General features: G+C 38.7%; 1 long non-coding RNA gene across 3 annotated transcripts in view; it reads left to right on the top strand.

The window, feature by feature from the left end:
• The first annotated feature begins 1622 nt into the window (after positions 1–1622).
• LOC141922204 (uncharacterized) overlaps positions 1623–20500 on the top strand; it is a 29572-nt gene continuing 10694 nt past the window's right edge. For 2 of the 3 annotated variants that reach the window (XR_012622902.1, XR_012622904.1), the window contains exons 1-4: positions 1623–1708; positions 2134–2198; positions 3478–3525; positions 4671–4813. This is a non-coding gene — a long non-coding RNA (uncharacterized LOC141922204). The remainder of the gene's footprint in view (positions 1709–2133; positions 2199–3477; positions 3526–4670; positions 4814–20500) is intronic. The other variant, XR_012622903.1, reaches the window with a different exon arrangement.

Below are 20500 nucleotides of genomic sequence, written 5' to 3'. Positions count from 1 at the left end.
GTCTTATATTTCCATCCCTGTCTTTATTAATTTTGGGCTGATGAAATCCTTTCCCATGCCGTCCCAACCTTTACCTCTTAGACTGCTCTAGTTATTTGAAGCACAATACCTTGTTTAGCTAAGCTAGCCCGCTACGTACGTATGAGCTGGATCAAATAACCCTGCTTCAGTCACCTCTTTAACTTTTCCAGGAATTATATTAAAAACTAACGTCCATCTCCCCGAGGGTTTGTAGTGCAGAGTCTCAGCAAGCCTACGTAGTTTTGGTAAATAGCTTGGAAATTTTAGAATTTGCATGAAAACATCCTTAACTGAGTGGGACCTCGGGAAAAAAAAAAAAAAAAAAAGAAATCCCAGTCATCCTCATCCTGAGATGACCCCGGCAAATGCAACTTTTTAATGAGGCAAGCTGGTTCAACAGAAACCGTCAAGCTTTTCTGAGAATCTCTCCACTGTGCTCCTGCCAACTCTACCACTTCGGGCATTAATCTACCAGATTTCCAAGCAGCCAGAAAGTGCAGACAAATGGTCACTGTGCACACAGCGAGGAGTCAGCCCGCACCTCTGCACAGCAGCCAGGCACGCCAGCCACTTTAGACCTGTGAATATTGGCACGTTTGTGCCTGCTGTCACTAACAGGGGAGGCAGGACAGTGTCAAGCAAACAGAATCTCTGACTCCAGCAGAGAAGATGGTGCCTTTGACACAGTGCAGAGATGGGACAGAGACAAATACAGGGATTTATGCTCACTACAACCAGACTGTTTAATGCAACAGGGAGGATCTGTCAGGAGTTGTCTTTAGGAAGAATGATTTTTATTAAACTGGGAATGGATTTTCCTAGTTGAGGTGTTCAGCACAAATGGAAGGAAGATTTGGAAAGGCTTTCCCTGAGGTTTATTTTTGTTGCTTTGTCTATGGCAGTATTTTTCAAAGAATGGGTTGTGTTTTGGGGAGAAGAAGAGAGGCAGGGAAGGCAGCTGGGGAAAGGTTGTAAGAATTAGGTAAAATCTTCTTTTTCCCCTAAATATGCTCCCCATAACGGAAATAATTTGGATTTGCTATTGGGAGATATATTCATATTTTTGAAAAGAAGTATAGATGGATCAAATATATTAAACTGTCTACTTAACTTCACCACTCAAATAACCATACTTCCATTGCGTATTTTTATAACTGTAAGTGTGTATAAATTCATCTATCTCTATTCATCTGATTTTTTTCATGGTCAATAGTCCTGCCTCCATTCCCACCAAAGTCATGCTTCCTGCGATTTCAAAAGTAAACAAGTTCAGAGGACATGAATGGCAGCAAATAATGTAAACAGGAATTCTCATGCTAATTGTACCCATGCTCTGCTATACTTAGAAGTGGAAGTCAAGTCAGTGTTTGGTGAAGTAAATCTCCTGCAACTAAGAAGGAAGCAGAAAAATAATCGACATACCGGTTGGTCGGTCTGCAGAGGAAATCCGAGGTGCAGTTTCACAATACATTGAATCTACAACAATATCGGTTCAAAAGTTCCCCTTCTGCCTGACCTTGGCCTTTTGGGAAGGGTTGGGAAGAGGAAAGGGTGTTTTAAAACCAGATAGTCCAGTAAACTAATTTGTAGTTTGGTCTTACAAAAACGTGTGCTCATGCAATTGGGGAAGTGATACAGAGAGGAAACAAGTCTGGGCATGGAAAGACCTCCGTGATGGAACCATGTGGTCAGTGTTTGCTGCCAGAGACAGAGGGATGCAGAAGTGCATAGCAAGAGTAAAATGGGGAGATAGCTATTAGCACGTTCTTTGATTTCAGATACCATATTTAGTGAGGGTTAGTAGAGTCAGAGTTCCTGGACAGCTTCATTTCTGGTGGGGTGGAATAATTTCTTCATGAAGAAACAGCTCTGGTGTCACCTCTCGTTACTCCTTTCCAAGTGATGTTACTGTGCAGGATCTGTCTACCAAGCTTAAGTGTTGCATGAGTTGGGACTTGTGAAAAGACACGAGGATTTGCATGTTAGTTTTGGCTTACATTAGGAGAAGGTGGCAGTTTAAATTTTACTCATTATGGTTAATATGAAATTTCTCTTTGCCATGCAGATTTTAATCATCCTTGGTTGTGTGTTATTTCTTGGGTTTTTTGTTAGACTTACTGAATAAAGCCCAGTGTTGACAGCCGCCCTCAGCAACATCTATAGATGCTTCTTCTCAGGTAAGAATAATAACATTCAGCAACACTGACATCTTGTGGCTGATGAGAAATGGCTCAGACATGCAGATGAGCCACAAACCTATCTTCATCAATTGTGTATTCGGCATCTCCTAAAATATGGTGATGCTTAAATGGATGAGTATCAGAAGCCTGGAAACAGAGAGGTTAAAAGGCAGAAAATGCATTAAGGTGCTGGTTTATTAGTTGACTGAGCTGTGTGTGTGGATAATCCCGCTGCATGCTAATCCTTTTGGCTAATCTCCATGTGAATGATTCCCTCCAGAGGCCAGGGATAGAGTCTGGGATGTTTGATGTGACAAACAGAAGCTGTCGCTCCCTGCAGATGATCTTCTTTGTGTTTTCCTCCTCCATTGGGAAGCTGGGAGAGAAAATACTTCTAGAAAAGGCCCCAGGAGGAATCTTTCTTATTACCTATTGTTACTGCCAGAAATAAGATCAGCAAAGCCAGGCTGCTGAGAGTCTCTGCCTCTCAGTCAGTGGAGATTTTTGGAAGAAGGTGTGGTAGTGAAGACTATTGGTATGGAAAGATTTGTAGGAGCAAATCCTGGTTGACTGGAAAGTTGCAAACTCTTCTGCATGTTTAGACCACTGAGGCTTAAATATACCCTGTATAAAATGGCCTTACCCTTGAATTATGGGTAGGATGAGAAAATATAATTTGGACTTCTATAGATGGTGAAGGAGTCAGATTTCTTTTTGGGTCTAAAGATAGATGTTTGTGACTCTGCAACGTGTAATGGTCAGCGTTGGACTTTTCAGTTGCTAGCAGCTTCTTGGATTGCTTCCTTGTTTGCCTATGTTTTTGTTGCTAATGAACATCTGTATCCACTTTATCATCTGAACCAAGTGACGAAATGATTACTGAACATGAAATTAAATGTTATGCAATGGTCTTTTGCAAGTATCTAGAGAACTTTCACACTCCCTTGAGGATGCTAGGTCTGGGATTGCAAGGGGCAATGACTGTATGCTCTGCTTACAGCCTGTGCTCCTTGAAATCAAAGCAGTTGTTTGATTTGGGGCCTATATTGTGTAAAATCCTTTATGAAACCTGGGGGAAGAACTGTAAAAGGCCACACCTAGCTGGTGGTTGGAATTAAATTGATTAGGAAAATCTTAAGAGCCCAAAACAGACTGAAGCTGGTTCAGGCCTGAGGGTCATATTTGCTAATTGTTTTGGGAGGTGGGGAATAACATCCTTTTCCTAGGCCTGGAATGAATTTACCTTTTTATTGTTTTTTCCCTTGGTCTTGTTTAGAACTGTTCTGAGAAACTTCATCTAGTGAGGCTGTGAAAACAAACAATAGTAAGTGAATGATTCTGTGATTTGTAGTGTGCTTGGCTGTACTACGTATTGTGCCGTGGCACCTTTTAATTCAGTGCATTAAGTCACCTTAAACCACTGACATACACAGATGCTGTAGTTTAGTATATATGTAAAAATTCCAATTTAAAATGATTGATACCATGTTTTGGGGAAAAATACCCTTTTATCTGCTCTGCTGACTTCACTTAATAATACAAAAGATTATTCTTAGTTGATAGGAGTAATCTGGAGAGAAATCTATTATTCAATATAATTTAAAAGTGGGTATTGTGGAGCTTGCAAGAACCATTCATTCATACCGATGTTTTTCTCTAGAACACATCTTGTTGTATTGTCTAACTATATTAAAATCTATCACACTGAATCACAGATGTTTGTTTCAAAGAATAAAAAGTGCTCAATTCAGCAGAAACTTGCAGCAGTATGCTGAGTTAGCACCTTTCAAAATGCCAGCCAACTTGGTGTGAATTTTGTTTATTTAGTCTCTGAAATGTATTATACTGTCTTCAAGAAGAGTATAGATCTCTAATGTGTACCCCTCATTTCTTGAGCACAATTTTCATACACGATGTTCAATATACGTTCTTTTTCATCAATCACTGACAAAAATGAAAGATATGCCAGTGTGTAGGAGTTGGTGTTATGTAAAGCAACATCTTTATTTCCTGTTTTACATTTAGAAATAACTTTTTTTTTTTTTTTTTTTCCCAAACCACTGGAGGTATTGCTGTTTTAACAGCCCACACTATAAGCTGGGTCTATAAAATTCATATGTCTTTTTGTGAGCTTGAACAGGGAACAGCACAAGCAAATGATTTTAAGCTTATGACTGCAACTTTGACATTAGCATTTGAAAAAAGGGCATCAAACAGTAAATTACGAGTGAACGGAGGGCTTTGGTCCCTTCATAACTCACTTGTGAAGAATTTGAATGGATGCATTGTTTCCAGAACTGTAAGCATGGGAAAACTGGGACTGATGTTGAAAATTGTAATATGCCCTAATTTGATCTTAATCAGTTACACTGTACTCAGTTGAAGCTCAGTGAAACAGCTGAAGGTACGGACATAATACACTTTTGGTAAGCTTTAGGCATTTGTAATGTAAACTATTCTTATCATCAGGGAAGTTGAAGCAGAGAGATCGCTGAGGTTTTCAGAGATATTCAGCTGTCAGCTTGACTATGTGTTGGTCAACAAGTCAACATTTCTGCATTGCCCAACAGCCCTACATCATTCACCCCTTGTTGGAGCACCATTGGTGACAGGTTTGGATTTCTGTTAGCTTTGACCCCTGGTCATGTATTCAGCCTACTATTTTTTCCCCTCTCACACTGTATATTTTTATAACATATGGTCTTTCATCTGTAGGGCTAGAGAGCCAGATGTCCACAGCTCTTTTGGTCAATACAATCAGTTATGCTGCCAATCATAAGCCTTTTAAACACTGCTACAGAAAATTACAGAGAGTTTGTTTTCATATCCTTAGTCTAAACCTATTTACCAGACTCATAATGATGCTCTAAAACAATATATGTACATTGCCGCATCATACACAAACTGCTGTATTTCAGTTGTTAAGTAATGGACAAACAATGAAGCAGCTGTTGAAACATTGCACTGGGTTTTTCTCTCTCAAGCTGAAGTACAGAATTTGCCAGGTCATTTAATCAATTTCATACTGATTTAAACTAGATAAAATCAATCATCTTAGCTCATAGATTTGGTAGCTGGAAAGATTGTGTTGTCTGCATTGTAATGCCATACTTTAATAATTTTTGAATTAAAAATGAGAAGATCCTTTCCAGTGTCCACAATGTAATAACCCAAACCAGCTAAACTGCTGCATGTGAGACAACTAAACCTATAATTCTGAAACGACTGATTTGTAAACTAAGAGGTTTTGTGGAATAGTTAATCAAAATATGGATCTGAATGGCCAGTTGTCCTCAAAAGTGAGTTAAGATAATCTAATCGATAGCTTGATAAGTAGGGAAAAAAATCCATACAGTGTTTAGAGCTGTTAATTTTTTGTGTCTGTTTTTTAATAAACCATCTGCTTTCTATATTTCACAAGCAACCCATGCATTGAGAAATAGAAAAAAAAAAAAAGTTTCATTCTCTATCTACAATGAAGCCAAACTCAATATAGACTATATTTACAATGAGATATAAAAGCATTTGCAATGTTTTGAAGGAAAGTCACAAACTTAAATTTTGATTTGCACAGTGGATCATAAAGGTGTGAAAAGGTAAAGCCAATAACCAGTCTTATTAATGTAACTTTTATACGAACCAACCTGTGTAGCCCTTCATTAAGCAGGGTTTCCTTTTGGATAAAGGGAATTTTGCCCAATTTGAAACTTAGAGCACAGCCATTCGGGACCAGCGTGTGCCCTCACTGAAGATGAAGACATGATGGTCAGGCCCTGCTGACTGAATGGGGTGAAGACATCAGGAAGATATGTACTTGTCTAGCATTTAAACACAAGAGTGCACTCTTAGGTACCCAGTCTCCTCACACATGGTCAGCAGAAGTCATGTTCAGATGCTTCAGTTCCCTTTACAGTGGGAATTCTTGGGGATTTGGGTGCCCCAGGGTGACCTCAGCCACAACCAACAAGGTAAGCCAAGAGCCGAGAACAAACTCTGAGAGGTTGCAACTTGAATCCCACCTCCCAGGTGCCTTGCTTTGGGCTTCAGTGAGGTTCCTTCATCCATTCTCCAGGACCTGAAGATAAGCATGCTGCCCAAGAGTTTTCAATATTTCAGTTCTTTTGTGGTTAATACCTGCCCTGTGCATATGCTTTTTACAAGATGCCTGTCTCAGAATAGCCTTGGTGCTTCTGAAGATAAATTTGCATCCAGTGATCAGAGCAGAAGTCTTAGCTTTAAAATGTACTCATTCAGAAGCTGAAATTTATTTTTTCTGATACTATGAAATAGCTTGAGGTCAGAAGACACTTGTCTGTGAAGTGAGACACCCCAGTTCAATTCCTTCTTCATCACCTGGTGTTCAAAGACCTACCTCTTACCTCCTCTGAGACCAACTAACTGAGAGCCTCTTGGCTGATCTGAGAGGTGGGATCTTCACACCTTCTCCTTTTCACTTTTCCTCTTCTGCTGTCCTATTGAAGTTGTGCTATTATGAAGAAAGAAATATAGTAATGAGAAGAAGACTTAGAAGATCCATGGCTTTTTATTGCACTGATCAGGGCTCACACCTGAGAGAGGTTTCCTCTGCTGTGCTTTATAAACCTTCCTTCTGCAGATTATCAGTTGTCCCATAAGGAGTGTCCAGTTTTCAAGAGCAATTTATAATTTTTGTCAGAAGAAGGAGGTCTGCAGGAGCAACCCACAGAATAACAGTTTTGCCAGTCATGCTTTTTCCCCATATTGTACAGTTTATTATGGAAAGATCCATATGAGTGACCACATATGAATATGCTGATGAATTTTTTTCTGCTAGTGTATTTTATACCTGTTTTCTAGTTTATTTGATTTTTTTCTAATACAACTAAGATTTATTTAAGATTCTGAACACTTGAATATTAAAATAATTTCAGAAACTAGTAAAATATGCTCAAGACTTGTGTTTTGAGTGCAATCCTATGTCATCAGTGAAACGCGAGCTTTCAAGAAGAAGATGGGCATGAATTTCCGAGTCACATATCAGGGCTTGGTGTGCTTTTCCTACTTAATTTGATACTTATCCTCAATGTGGACTTCATAAAGTCTGTATTGCCTCCTGCACGCTTCATAAAGTTCACATCAGGGCCACACTCCAGAACATTGCCACACTTTATAAAGTGCAAATTAACTATGCAAACTTTATTAAGTATATGAAGCTGCTATTAATGTCTAATAACTCCCCAACAGATTCGCCAGACTGCTACTCAAAGGCATTGCTTTTCATCATGTCCAGCAGCTTAAAATACTTTTTACTTTCCGATTCCAGGATTTTAATGTTCCATGAGCCAAATAAAACTAGGAAAATGTCAATGAGGTGAGAATACCTCTGAGATAAGTTGTTTGATTCCCTTGGTGCAAATATTCAAACACATGGCTTGGTTTACCTCAAGCTGTGAAGAGAATTCCCATCATGGTGATGGGATTATACCTATGTAGAATTTGACATTAATAGATTTCAATGAATTGAACCAGGAGCTGGGAATTTTTCAAAACATGCAGTTCTGTATTGAGGGTGGTAATGCCTGTTTAAAGTTTATCATCTGGCACTAGGTTGACAAGAGAACATAAACCACATTAAAGCTTCTACTCTCAGCACCTTGAAGACCCATTTAGTTGTTGACTGATACTTCTGTAACACCTATCTTTCATACAGAAAATTTCATAGACTTCCAGACATTTGCTTGTAGCCATGTACAGAAGAATCTCCTTAGTCTAGAAAGAGAGCCATGTAGTGAAAATAGCTTAACTTACTTAAATGTGGGTTTTCTCCATCTCAGACAAGTCCTCTAATCCACCTGGCTATGGAGTAAAAGTAAAAAATGTCACAATTACTCCAGATTAATTTTGTGCTAAACCCAGCATGGCAGATACATCTGGAGAGTACAATCACATGTGGTGCTGAAGCCAAGTTAAGGGATTGGCTTCTTTGCAGATCTTATGGTTGCAAGCTCTGTGCTGAGTTTCTTGGTATTTTTCAGACTTAAAAAAATCCAGGTGTGTTCAGTAACAAACATTTAGATAAATCTGTAAATCCTAGAAAGAACTGTGAGTGTTGCAAATCTCAGCATAGATCCATTTAAGGCTCCACACAGTCTGCTAATGCCATTCCATGATATATTTTTGTCTGAAATGTTATAATTTGTATGACTGGACGGTATATGGTGGCGCTTTGTGGTTAGTGGCATAGAAAAATTTTCATTTTTTTAGTATCTCTCAACTCCTTAATTTTGGGTTTCCATCCTAACAGGACCATTTTATCTGCTATGGCTGTCTGGAGATGTTCCTTTCAAGTTGGCAGAGACAATCAGCATCTAAAGTCATTGCTTGCTACCTGCTGCTTTTTCCTTCTCCCAGTAACTCTTAATCATTCTGTTTCTTCTGTCTTACTGCTGAAGACTTGGTGTATTCTTAGGATTTTATCTATGGATATAGTAACCACAAATATACAGCATCCTTGCTGGTGTACAACTATGATAGTTGTACTCAGTTCTGAGCTACTGCTTACAGATATCTTTACAGGAGAGGAAAACCTACAGGAAAACATCATATTTTGAGAACATCATCTTACATGTGAAGTAGGATCTGGAGTTCTGTGTAGTTTTGAGATCCCCAGTATGAGAAAGGCATGGACATACCCGAGTGAGTGGGGAGTCCCCAGGACGGTCAAGGGACTGGGGAACATGAACTACAAGTAGAAACAGAGAAAGCAAAGGGAGATCTTACTGCTATGCCCAGTAACCTAATCGAGAGTATCAAGAAGACAAACTAAGACTCTTCTTGGAGTCCTGCGGCAATGGACACAAGTTGCAATAGAGGAAATTCTGATTAGATAAAAGGAGAAAGGTTTTCACCATGAGGTTGATCACTCAGGAGCACGGGCCTAGAGAGGTTTTGGAAACTCTATCTCCGGAGATATGCAAAACTCAACAGGCCCCTGTGTAGGCTGATCTAGCTGGACCTGCCCTGAGCTGTTTTTCGGGCTAGATGATGTCCAGGGTGCCTTCCAACCCATATAGTTCTCTGTGATTGTATAAGAAAAAAAAATCTGTGTTAATTCAGTATTTATGAAGTACAGGGTTGCACAGAGTACTATACAAGTACATAGAAAATTGTTTTCCAGACTGAAGAGTTTATGCTCCAAATAAAGACTTGCATGTGTGTTGTGTGTATAGGGACTGGAGGTGCACTGAGGTGAAGTGATTTACTGAGGTCCTACTGAAATTCAGTGATGGAACAAGAAAAATAATTGTCTCAGTCTCATTCCTTCTGCTGTCTTGGTTCAGACCATGGTGTACGCAGAAAACATTGTTAGGTTACTCAGGATGGAAGGATTGCAAAAATAGGATTAATGTTTTGTTTTTTTCACTTACAAAAGATATTTCTGTCTATGATATTTTGCAGCAGTTAAGGAAAAAGTCCCACTCACAGCAGAGTAATATCCAGATAGACACCCTATCGCTGTTACATGAGCCTTTTCTGCTGCAGATGCAGAAACATTCTTTCTATTTCTGTAATTTCCTCTGATTACTCCAGATCAGTTCTGGGCAATGGGCTCCCAATCAGTTGTCTGTGAAATCCCTAAATGGTATATTTAGGCCATTCCAGTGTTACAAGTTGTAAGAATAAGTTTGTTTGCAAAAGTTATTTGAACAAAGTAACTCTGTATTCTCTCTCAGTGGGCCACAAGTTAAAATATAGTGTGAATATTGAATAACTAATTTCCAAGGAGATTCACAGTGGCTTGCAAAAGAAGACAAATAAAAAATGACCCCTTTACATATATGATGCATTCTGATCCAGCCCCCTTTAATAATTAGAAACATGGTTTCACTGATACACTTTACAAAACCATTCTGGGGATTCATGAATTTAAAAGAAAAAAAATAAACTAGACGTGAATAATTCATACTTAAATAGCTCTGGGCCAAGATATTGCTTCAGTATTTCCAAGTATGCAGGTTTTATTATTCTCTTAAAGTATGAATAAAAACAAGGTTGTTTTATCACACTTGGACTAATCAATGATATGCCTGAAGCACAGTTGGCAGTAAATGATCCATTTTAGTTTAAAACATTTTTAAATCGATGTGTATTGTAAGAGAGTCATAAAAATCTTCAAATTAAAGGGTTTTCAGCCATAAAAACAAGTAATATATTTAGGGTTTTTTTAAGGCAGTAATGTTTCCAAGTAAATAGGAGATGGGCCAAGCAGTTCCCTCTGAATTACCGTTCATCAGGTTTTCACACTCTATTAAGGTAACCTTCATGAAATATTTCTACATTACACTTCATGATGTAATTTGAATGCATTAGAATTAATTTGCCAATAAACTGCAGGGAAAATATGGAATATGCTACCCCCAAAAGCTTATGAACTCTCTCTGTTTAGCTTGGGTCACATTCACGAGGGTTTCCAATGTAAAGTTTGCAGGCAAAAAATGAATCCTGTGACTACAACGTTTTATTCAGGAGCAAGCTCCCTTTGCCCAGGGATGGAAAGCGATGCCGTCTGTGGGTCTGTACACTGGGTTCAGGGCTTTTAGTTTGCTCAATGGATGCAATACACTGGGAAAACAGTGAGTCAGTGCTGACTTTGTAGGGTAGAGACAACTTCTTAAAAACAACCTTTTCCCCACCCCAGGCAAACTCCTCCATGGCTCTCTTGGCCAGCCAGCTTTCAACAAAGTGTGTTGTGGTGCCAACCCACCAATGAGTCCTCTTCCCTGTGTAAAGCATGGCTTACTTCTTGGAGAAGATCCAGAGCTGGCCCTTGGCTGTATGGATAAGTTTCAGGCAATGTGAGCTCACCCAATGACATCAGAGGGACTGCAGGTGTGAAACAAGATTTGCAGGACAGTGCCCTTTAGGACAAGGATTTTTGCCTTGTCCGGTTCTTTATACAAATGCTTAAGGTTGCTTCTAATTGCTGCCACCCACCTCTGAGATTGAGGATCTAACACGACAGCCAGGGAATCACCCGGGAACACAGAGGAGAGAGGTTATAAAGTTTTCTCATTCTTTACTTCCAACTCTCATTCACATTGCTGGCAGCTTTGCTGTCTGCATTTCTAAAGAACCTCTCACCGTAGGTTTTAGTTCAAAGGCAATAGATGTTCCATATGCGTTCATGTCAGACATGCCGTATTGAGGTTTGGAGAAAATCCACTGAAGGTGAGATTATGCTTTCAGTGATTATGCTCATTGCCTCTGGTTATAGTCAATGAGAGTGAATGGAAATACTGACAACAGGACATATTTCTTAGTGGAAAAACTGGCATGTGATATCTCATAATCTTCATAATAATTATTTCCTTTTTAAAACTTAAGTAAAATATATGAGCTAAGTATGTCAAGAGCTGAGTTCTTCTAATCCTCAGCATTTTATGCAAACTAACTGGCAAAAAAACCCAGCTCAGCAAGAAATCTTTTTCACTAAGCAGGACCAGGACTGGATGTGTCCAAATATCAGGAGACAAAATCCCATTTTGTAGGATTTCCATACATTATTTGAAACGAAAGCACAGAGAGCCTCAGAACCAGGACTATTCTCACAAGATTTCTGCTTTATTTACAGACCCAAGAGGTCTGCATCACCAGAAGGAAGCAGGAAGTCTCTTTTTCTTCCTACAGTACTTTTTCTACAGTACTTCCTTCCTACAGCACAACAAAATTCCAGAGCATTGAGGTCTTGCAATCAAACTGTCGCAATGGAGATAGTGAAGACATGGCAAAGCTTTTTGGCAGCTGGTTGCCTCCCTGTGTTTGAGAACCACCTCTGATACCCTCAAAGCCTAGATTTAGTCAGGGCCAAAGTGTTCAGGGGTGAGCTCACCAAACCAGAGCAAGCTGACCTGTCTCACAGCTCTCTGAGGGTGCTATAATCTCCCAGTTTCCCTGGACATCTGGGTTATACTATTTGCCCAAGGTCCCACAGGAGCTGGTGGTAGAATAGGCAGCTGAAACTTAAAGGAAACTAGATTATGCTACCTCAGGCAGAACAAAGGTCTGGAAGTTGAAAATAGCTAAAATTCGAGCACTGAGGTGAGAGATACTAGCAGTTAGCCAGTCTACTATTTCCTAGGATGGATCTGTGTGCACTGTCTGTCATTTCAGCAATAGGTTTAAGAAGCTGGAGGGCCAAGTATGACTAGTTTATACAGTTTTTTTCTCCTGCTGAAGGCAAAAAGAGAAGAGAAGGTAGGACATGTTGCATACAGCATTTGGAAATGTTGTAATGGGCCACAGAGCGAGGATCCTAGTTTTAAGTCAGGTCAGTGGGAAGTGTCAAGGAAGCAGCTGGTATGAGTGTGTCTCATGGCCAGTCTCACCCTGGTTTCTCTTCAGGTTTCTTCTATTGCCAACTCTAGCAGAACACTTTCTGATTTTCACATCTACAGTCCCCTCATCTAGAGGATGCTGTGGGATGTGAGAAGATCTGGTTTATTTTGGATGGTAAGATATTTAAAAATAAATAAGGCTGTGTGATCAGAGTAGAGAGCTGATTCTCTTATCCATTCTCTTCTTATTCTGGCAGAAAAATCTTGGCACTGTCTTGAAGGAACATATTATGTTTCCAGTGAAATAATTCCAGTCATTCTCAAGTAATCCCTCTATCCACTACTGCATTAATACTACAGGTCCTTTAAAGGAGACCCATCTAACTTTTTTTGGCTAAAATATGGTCACTGAATAAAGAGGCGGGAAATTAGAGATTTTTTTTTTTCTTTGAATTTCAGGAGAAACTATCTCCTCTACATTCACTGCCAGAAGTCCTGAGAAAAATTTCAAATTAATAAATAACATTATTCTTATTGAAAATTTTGCAGAAATATTTGGCAGTGAAGAAAGACCAGTTGTAGATTCTTTACAGTAAAAAGTTTAAAATGGAAAGTCTGACACATTCTTAAGCTATAATAACACAAATGGGATCACTATAATTTTCAGTTCTGATTATAGGTTATAAAATCACTGCCAAATACCCATATATTCACAAGCCTGCAGAAAACAATCTGCAAAATGAAATATGGAGAACTGCTGAAGGAAAGTACAGGCAGCTGTAAATGTAGGAGATCCATATAATGATAAAGCCAAACCTAAAATCAAGATACTGTTGATAACTAGTCAGAGAAATTTCACTCATACCCTATCAAATTGAAGTTAATCACCGACAATTTCCATTATCTAAGAATACAGTGATTTATTTGCAGACATTCTAAGACAAAAAGCTTTTCTAAAATGGGATTAATTTTGAGAACATATATCAAGTACTAAACAGGAAAGAAATTATGGGGTGTTATATCCAAACTGAATAATATAAACTATGGAAATTCAGACTCAAGGTTACATCAAGGAGAAGGAACCAAGTTCTAAAAATTGTATGTGGAAATATTAATTAGTTTTGGTCACATGAAAATTAATAATTTTACATTGGAAAAGAACTATTTTGTTGACGGTGAAATTCAGAATACTAGGATTAAACACGTAGAGGTACAGGGAAACTAAAGAGGGTTGGTTTAGCATGAATGTACTACAAATGATAGAGGTAATATAGACATATCTATAGCTTCATATTGAAGTAGATGACTGTGAGACTGCAAGAGAAACAAATGGACCTCCTCCCACTAGATTTCATGTTCCTTTGTAACTGTGTATAGCTGGAGTTTGCAAGAGGTTTGTTGAGACAAAAAATAAAAACATGGATCTATTAAAAGATGGAGACCTGACCATTTTGTGGGCAGAAACAGCACAGTAAACCACTACCACAAATTTCTGGTATTACTAATAAACTGAGACAAATAACCTCCCAAATACAATAAGACACATAACAAAATGTAAGAAGAGAATAATTTTCTAGTGTGAATTAACAGAAATTAAGAGTTTGAAATGCAGTAAGTACATTATTTTGGACTGCAACTGTCCATGACATGGTCTTGACTGCTTGAGTTTCCTCAAGACTGACACATGCATTTCTTATTTTTCTTCCGTCAGTCTGTAAATTCTTTTCTGTTCGTATTGGCTTATCTATGAGCATCCTTAAAAGTCCTGCAGAAATGTGGGCATAGAAATATGACTCATAATCTTTAGGACATTGTAACTTCTCTGCATAAGAAACAAAGCAGTTCAGGAACTAATAGCTAAGGAACTATGCAGCTGAACCATTGCCTACGCACTGTTGGGCTTCCTAATTAGATTAATCAAGAGAAAGTACAGACTTGAAAATGGTATGAGGACCATATGAGGTATGGTCAGCTGTTTCTCCCTATGTGATTGCTGTGTTGAGGTTTGTATAATTTATTGAAATTATTAAGATCTCTGTGTGGTAATTTTCCATGTATAGGTCCTGCACAGTGTGTGTTTTTCACTGATATGAATTCCCCTTCCTGAACCTTCCCCCACCCTAAAAGCCCGTTTCCAAAATTTCCATTTCTCCTTCCTGCATGACTGACTGTGACTGCTTATGGCTTGTGAATGCTGTTTGTAGAAGAACTATATACTGAAATTCATAAGCAAAATATGTGTTTTAATAGCTGTAATTATAACAGAGCTGTAAGCTTTGGTGGGGCTCTTCAGCTGAAAGTTTTAGAACTTTCCAAACAGTCAAGTTAACCTCAAAATGTTGTGTCTGATGGGTAAATGTATTCTCACAATTTTACAGAGTAAAATAGAAATACCAAGAAAAGAAACCTCATGATTCTGAATTTGGGCACTTGAAAGGTTACATTGGCATCTAACGAGGTGTACTTGCTATTTTTTTTTTTTTTTTGGAAGCAGAATCGGTCTTGTGGCTCCAGCACACTTCATTAAAAAGGTCTTCAGATTTTTGTTGGAAGGTGAGGATGCCCGCCAGCTGCTAGTATAAAAGCATCTTATTTATTTTTCTAAATGTAGACATTGCTGTTTTAAATCAGGTCTTCAAATAGTCTTGAAGGGAATTGCCCGAGGTCATGCAATGCCTTTGGGAAAGACCTCAAGAGTTTTGACTCACTTCTCTCTGTAATGCAATGAGCTAAGCGAATTGCTTCTGTTTGGGAGCCAGAAGGTCATGCATAGAGAAATTTCCTCCTGAACAAAGCCACCAAAAAATGAAGTGTGCAACCAGACCTGGAGACTGGCCTTTTCGGTTTTCACTGGCCAGCTTTGAGGCTGCAAGCTTCTTCATAGAAATGATGCAATTCCAGAAACACCTCAGCATTTGGTTGGCATAGTTTGTTCAGTGACTCACTTTTTCAATACATATGAAAATGCTGTTAGCTAAGAAGCCCAGGCCTCTTCATCTTCTTTTTAAAATAGTAGTTTGGGAGAACCTTCTATTATAACTTTTTATCTTGCTCATTTTTCATAAAGAAGAATTTGAGATTTTAAGTACTAGTTCTGTATCCCTGACCAGTCTGAAATGTAAGCTACGCTTCCCCCTCTACTGTGTTGTGTAAACTGTGGAATAGACTATTGACTCTTGAACATAGCTGTAAAGCATGTCCTTTCCAGAACTCTTCTAGTGATTGCTACATATATAGGGTCTCTCCTCTTTTTGTGGGTGGTAGAGAAGGGAAAGGAAGAGTTCAAAGTGAAGAACAGGGGATTTTGTGATCATGGTGGGGCAAGCGATGCTCCAGACTCAGATGCAATGCAGAAAGGGGTGGCTGGAGGAGGGTGGAGATGGCTCCTCTGCATGCCAGGATGTTCAGCTCAGTTGCTGTTGTGTCTGGAGAGGGCATCTAGGCATTGTGCTGTGGGGTTGTACTGTGGGGTTGTTCAGTAACTAGTCAGCAGACCTGGACTTGGAGGTGATCTTAAGGTCAATCCTAAACACCAAAGGAAGCTTATCCTCCATGCAATTATGATTTCATTAGGTTGTAATTAACTGTTATTAGATTTGGGGCATTAAAGCAGTGTGCTTGCATAGCAGCTAGAAAAATTTATCTGTTGGCCTGAAAAGAAAAATCTGCTGCTCTCAGAGACCCACAGACTCTGTGGTATGGCAGCTGGGGCACCACATACCTTGCTCTGGCAGCAAAATTAGTGGTGGGAGGCAAGAAATGCCAACTTCTAGATCTGGGCAATGTGTGAGCAGCCCAAGGTGTGAGCACTAACCCAGCCTGGAGGGAGAGGTGTGAAAAGCTTTTAGACAAAGCTCCCCAAATGCCAGATCTCTGTGATTAATCTGCCATGTGTGGTGTCTACTGGAGACCCAGCAAGTGAAAGACAATGATGAATCCTCATGTTATATGATTTTTAAATTATTATGGCATTTTAAAAAATGTTGTACTGATCAGAAGTTTCTATGTATTTTAGAAGGATTAAGTCTAGGAACATAAGACTGTGACCTCCAAAAGCTGTACATAGAGGAGGGTTGCGTTTGGCATGGCTGGGTTTTGTGTTTGGACTCGTCCCACCGAATACAGGAGGGGAGACTGGGGGATTGTCACAAACATACTCGACAGAAATATTAACAGATTAAAAAAAGGGGGGGAATTCTGAATAAAAAGATAAAAAAGAGTGAGAAGAGATTTTTTTCATCTTGGAAAAGGAGGAGGGAGATGGTTCCGAGTGGAGTTTCCAAGACAGGCGAGGAAGGCTCAGCTTACCAAGTTAGTTTTGGAGGATGGTCCTGAACAGCAATGCTCAGGAAGTGAACTTTTGCTGAATTTTGCTCTCAGCTTGCACAGCTGGGTGCCGGGGGAAATTCTAAATGACAGTTGAGGGAGGAGACTGGTTTCTGTGTTCTCTGTGGGACTTGTTTCCAACTTTATCATCATGTATTTCACTATTGCTTCACTGGGATGAAATTTACTCATCTTTAAGCTGTCTGATGATAAGAATCGTTACAAATGAATCTCAGAAGCATATGGCACATTTTTTTCCTGTGGAAGTAATGAATGCAAGTAAAATAATTTATAAGAATAAAGCTTTCAGGAGTTCTGCCCTTGCTGACATCTAGGCAATCTCCCACTGAACTGCAAGGATCTGTTTGGGGCTGATTTCAGGTACCACAATGTGATCGTATATCTTTCTAAGTATATAAATATAAGATTGTAATTTCCTGTGGTGGTTGATAGCTAGTACCTCTTTGGCAAAGTGTACATGGTGGAGAGAGATCACCCAAAACTGGGTAACTTCAAATCATCATACTGGCAGAGTCCTATACTGTCAGCAACAGTTGCTGCTGCTGTTTTTCTTCCTTTACCCACCAAATTCTTGCTAAAATAAAACTTGTATTAAACAAACCTGAGCTCTCTGGACTTGAGTTGCTCTCCAAAGTGTTGCCCAGCTCAGTTCACTGTATGACATAGCCTTTATTTAGCTCCTGCCAAAATTAACTCTGTTTAATTTTCTGTAAATCACAGTACTACATCTGAGTTTTTTGGGACTCTATTTCTTTACACTTCTTCCAAAGTCTAGGTCTACACTCTGGTTCTCTACCAAGAAAAAGGAGACAGATGTTAGATGAAAGGTGCTCTAGAGAAAAATTTGTAAGGACAATGGATATCAAAAGATGAGAGTGCGTTTCTGAGAGCAATTGGGCAACTGAACTCCAGAATGATACAATCTTAAAAAAATGCACCTTCTGTTTTCAGTTATAAAGAAACAAAACTGGTAACCTTATTTTGAACTTTTTTGTTTTTATACTTAGAGGTGCTATATTTAGGGGAGGAAGAGAGAAGTGATTTTATGCTCCAGCAAGATGCTATGTTTTTCATACAATTCTTTCCTGTTCATTCTTCTTTAAGTTTTTGTACATATAGTTTAGGTTTTTCGTTGCTCATACAAATGATTTAAAAGGAAATATTCTCCAACAAATCTCAGCTGTGCCTCTATTTCCTAGCATTTTAAAAAGAAAGGTCCTCTGTCTTGTATATTTACATAAAGCCTGAATGCCAGATTTGGAAGATGTAATAAAAATATGCTTTTCTGGGATTTGTTCTTAGGGAAAGAGAATTCCCCATGACCAAAAATACCCCAGTAATAAGCATTTTCTCTGTGCTGGCACCACTGTGACCTTAAATTATGAGCTTGCCCCCATTTGTAACCAGTTTCCCCTCTTTAAATGTACAGTTAAGTCATTTGTAAATATCATAACTAAATCTGGAAGTGTAATTTAGTGACTCTATTTGAGGATTAAGAAGAAGAATAACATTACTTAGAACCATATGTAATCTTTTCTGCTTTGTTTAATTTAGTTTCCGCTATGCATGCCTTATCTTACAGTCATTCTTCACTCCAGCTCACTTGATACATTTACAGTGTTGTTGATAGTACCATCAGAAAAATAGCTAAATGTTCATTTCTTTGCGAAACAAAATGTATATACTGTGAAGTGCATTGACATAACATTAGTGCTGTGGGATCATTGTCCCTAGGAAGGAAAAATGTTGCTAGATCATTCTGTTCATTTTCCAACTAGAGAAGATTTAAAACTGTATAAAGAAGGTATTAGATTTTACACTTGATCATACTAGCTGGCTTTATTAAACACTTGGAGCAACACTAGTTTCCTTTACCAAGAATGCCAAAGAATTGAAATTCTCTACTGAATACAGTCTCTCTCATGGTCTTTATTTCATTAAGGTGTTATTCTTTTTTTTTTTTTTTTTTTTTTTTCAGTGGGACTGCCCCCCAGGTGCTGTGGGTATCTGATGTTTGATTTTTGTGCCAGAGTGACAATTGCTGATTAATTTGTACATCTTATTTTTCATTACAAGCCTCACAAGCTTTATTCTTGTTGGGCCCACCTTGTGGTCCCTTGTGGTCATTGAATTCACACCTTCTTATTTCCTCCAGGCAGTATGGATGGTGAAATAATTTTAAAGTCCTGTGTAGCTGCTTTTGAAATTATTCCAACTGCTTTTTGAATCAAATAGTCTTAATTTGTAGCCTTAATTTTTATTCTTTTTCATGAAAGCCTACCCATTTCCATATGAACATATTGTACTGTCAATGAACATAGTTCTTTGTCATATACTTGGAAGCAACATGGGCCAGATCCTCACTTGGTGTAAATACTCATAATTCTGTTGATTGTGTAGCACCATTTGAGCTTTGAGTGAAATTTTGCAGAGGACACCTTCACCCTTTGCTCGGTGTAGAGTCAAGGCAGATACACAAGAGGAAGTGCCTGAAAGATTACTGTGAACTGGGCAAAGCAAGGACATCTCCTAAAATAGCGGTGTCCCATGTCATCAACAGCTAGCTTTGGAAAATCTGAGAGTTAGGTAAAAGGAAGACTTTGAAAACCAGGCTCTGGAGCTCAGCAGAGTTGACACAAAGCTGTTCCCAGCATTCCTTACCTCCCAAACTGCTCCTTTAGTAGTCTAATCCAATGCCCAGAAACAAATAGCCACACACAAGTAAATCCTCTGGCACAGCGGGAGCTAAGGAACAGAAATAGCTGTGTCTCAGTTACAAGAAGGATAGATCCTCAGCCAGCAGTGGCCCCCAACCCAGAAGACAAATTAAATACAGAGAGACAAAAATGAAAAAGAGGGAACAATGTTTCAATGGGGACAAAAAGACGAACCATCAAAAAACAGCTGTAAGAAAAATGACTGGGAAACACACACACATGCACATGCATGCACACACACATTGACACACAGGACCGGTCTCATAGTAGAACATGAAATATATATAAAAAAAGAATTTATTAGAAAGTTTCAGCCCAGTGTAAGATCCAGTTATCAGGTGGCCATTTTCCACAGTAATATTAAACAGAGATTCATTATGATCTAAAATCTTTGATTCTCCTTATTATTTCCTGTGTTTTCCTTTGAGATCTTCAGCTATCTTACATTAAAACCATCAGGAAGACTCATGTTTCTTTTGGTAAGAGGTGAATCCAGGTTAATGTTTTCAAGTGGTCATGAGACATAACCATGTACCTGGAGTCCATCCAAGATTTTTAAGAAAATTTAGTGTTATTGACAAGGGAGGAAATATGAAAAGAAAAAAGCAATGTATCTCATTCCTGAATCAAGAGAACTGTTGTCAGGATTGCTATAGTCTTGTTGTATCTACAAAGCAATTTGATAGACACTGATCATTGTGCAGGTAGTGTAAAAATTGTACCAGTGATTTTACACTCTTACAACATGTGGAAAATTGTGCCAGTAGAACTGGAAGTGAGACTGCTATCTAATTAAATATCAGGATGAATTATCTGGTATTCAATAGTAAAATTAGTTTTAATTAAATTTAATTTTAACAATAGAAATTAGTTGTTCCACTGGCCACAGGACTGAAGAGTACTTTATAAGAACATCTAATCA

This window comes from Strix aluco, chromosome 4 (assembly GCF_031877795.1).
Source record: "Strix aluco isolate bStrAlu1 chromosome 4, bStrAlu1.hap1, whole genome shotgun sequence".
In the NCBI taxonomy this organism is placed as follows: Eukaryota; Metazoa; Chordata; class Aves; order Strigiformes; family Strigidae; genus Strix; species Strix aluco.
The sequence above is the reverse complement of the archived record's forward strand: the minus strand, read 5'-3'. Positions and strand labels throughout refer to the sequence as shown.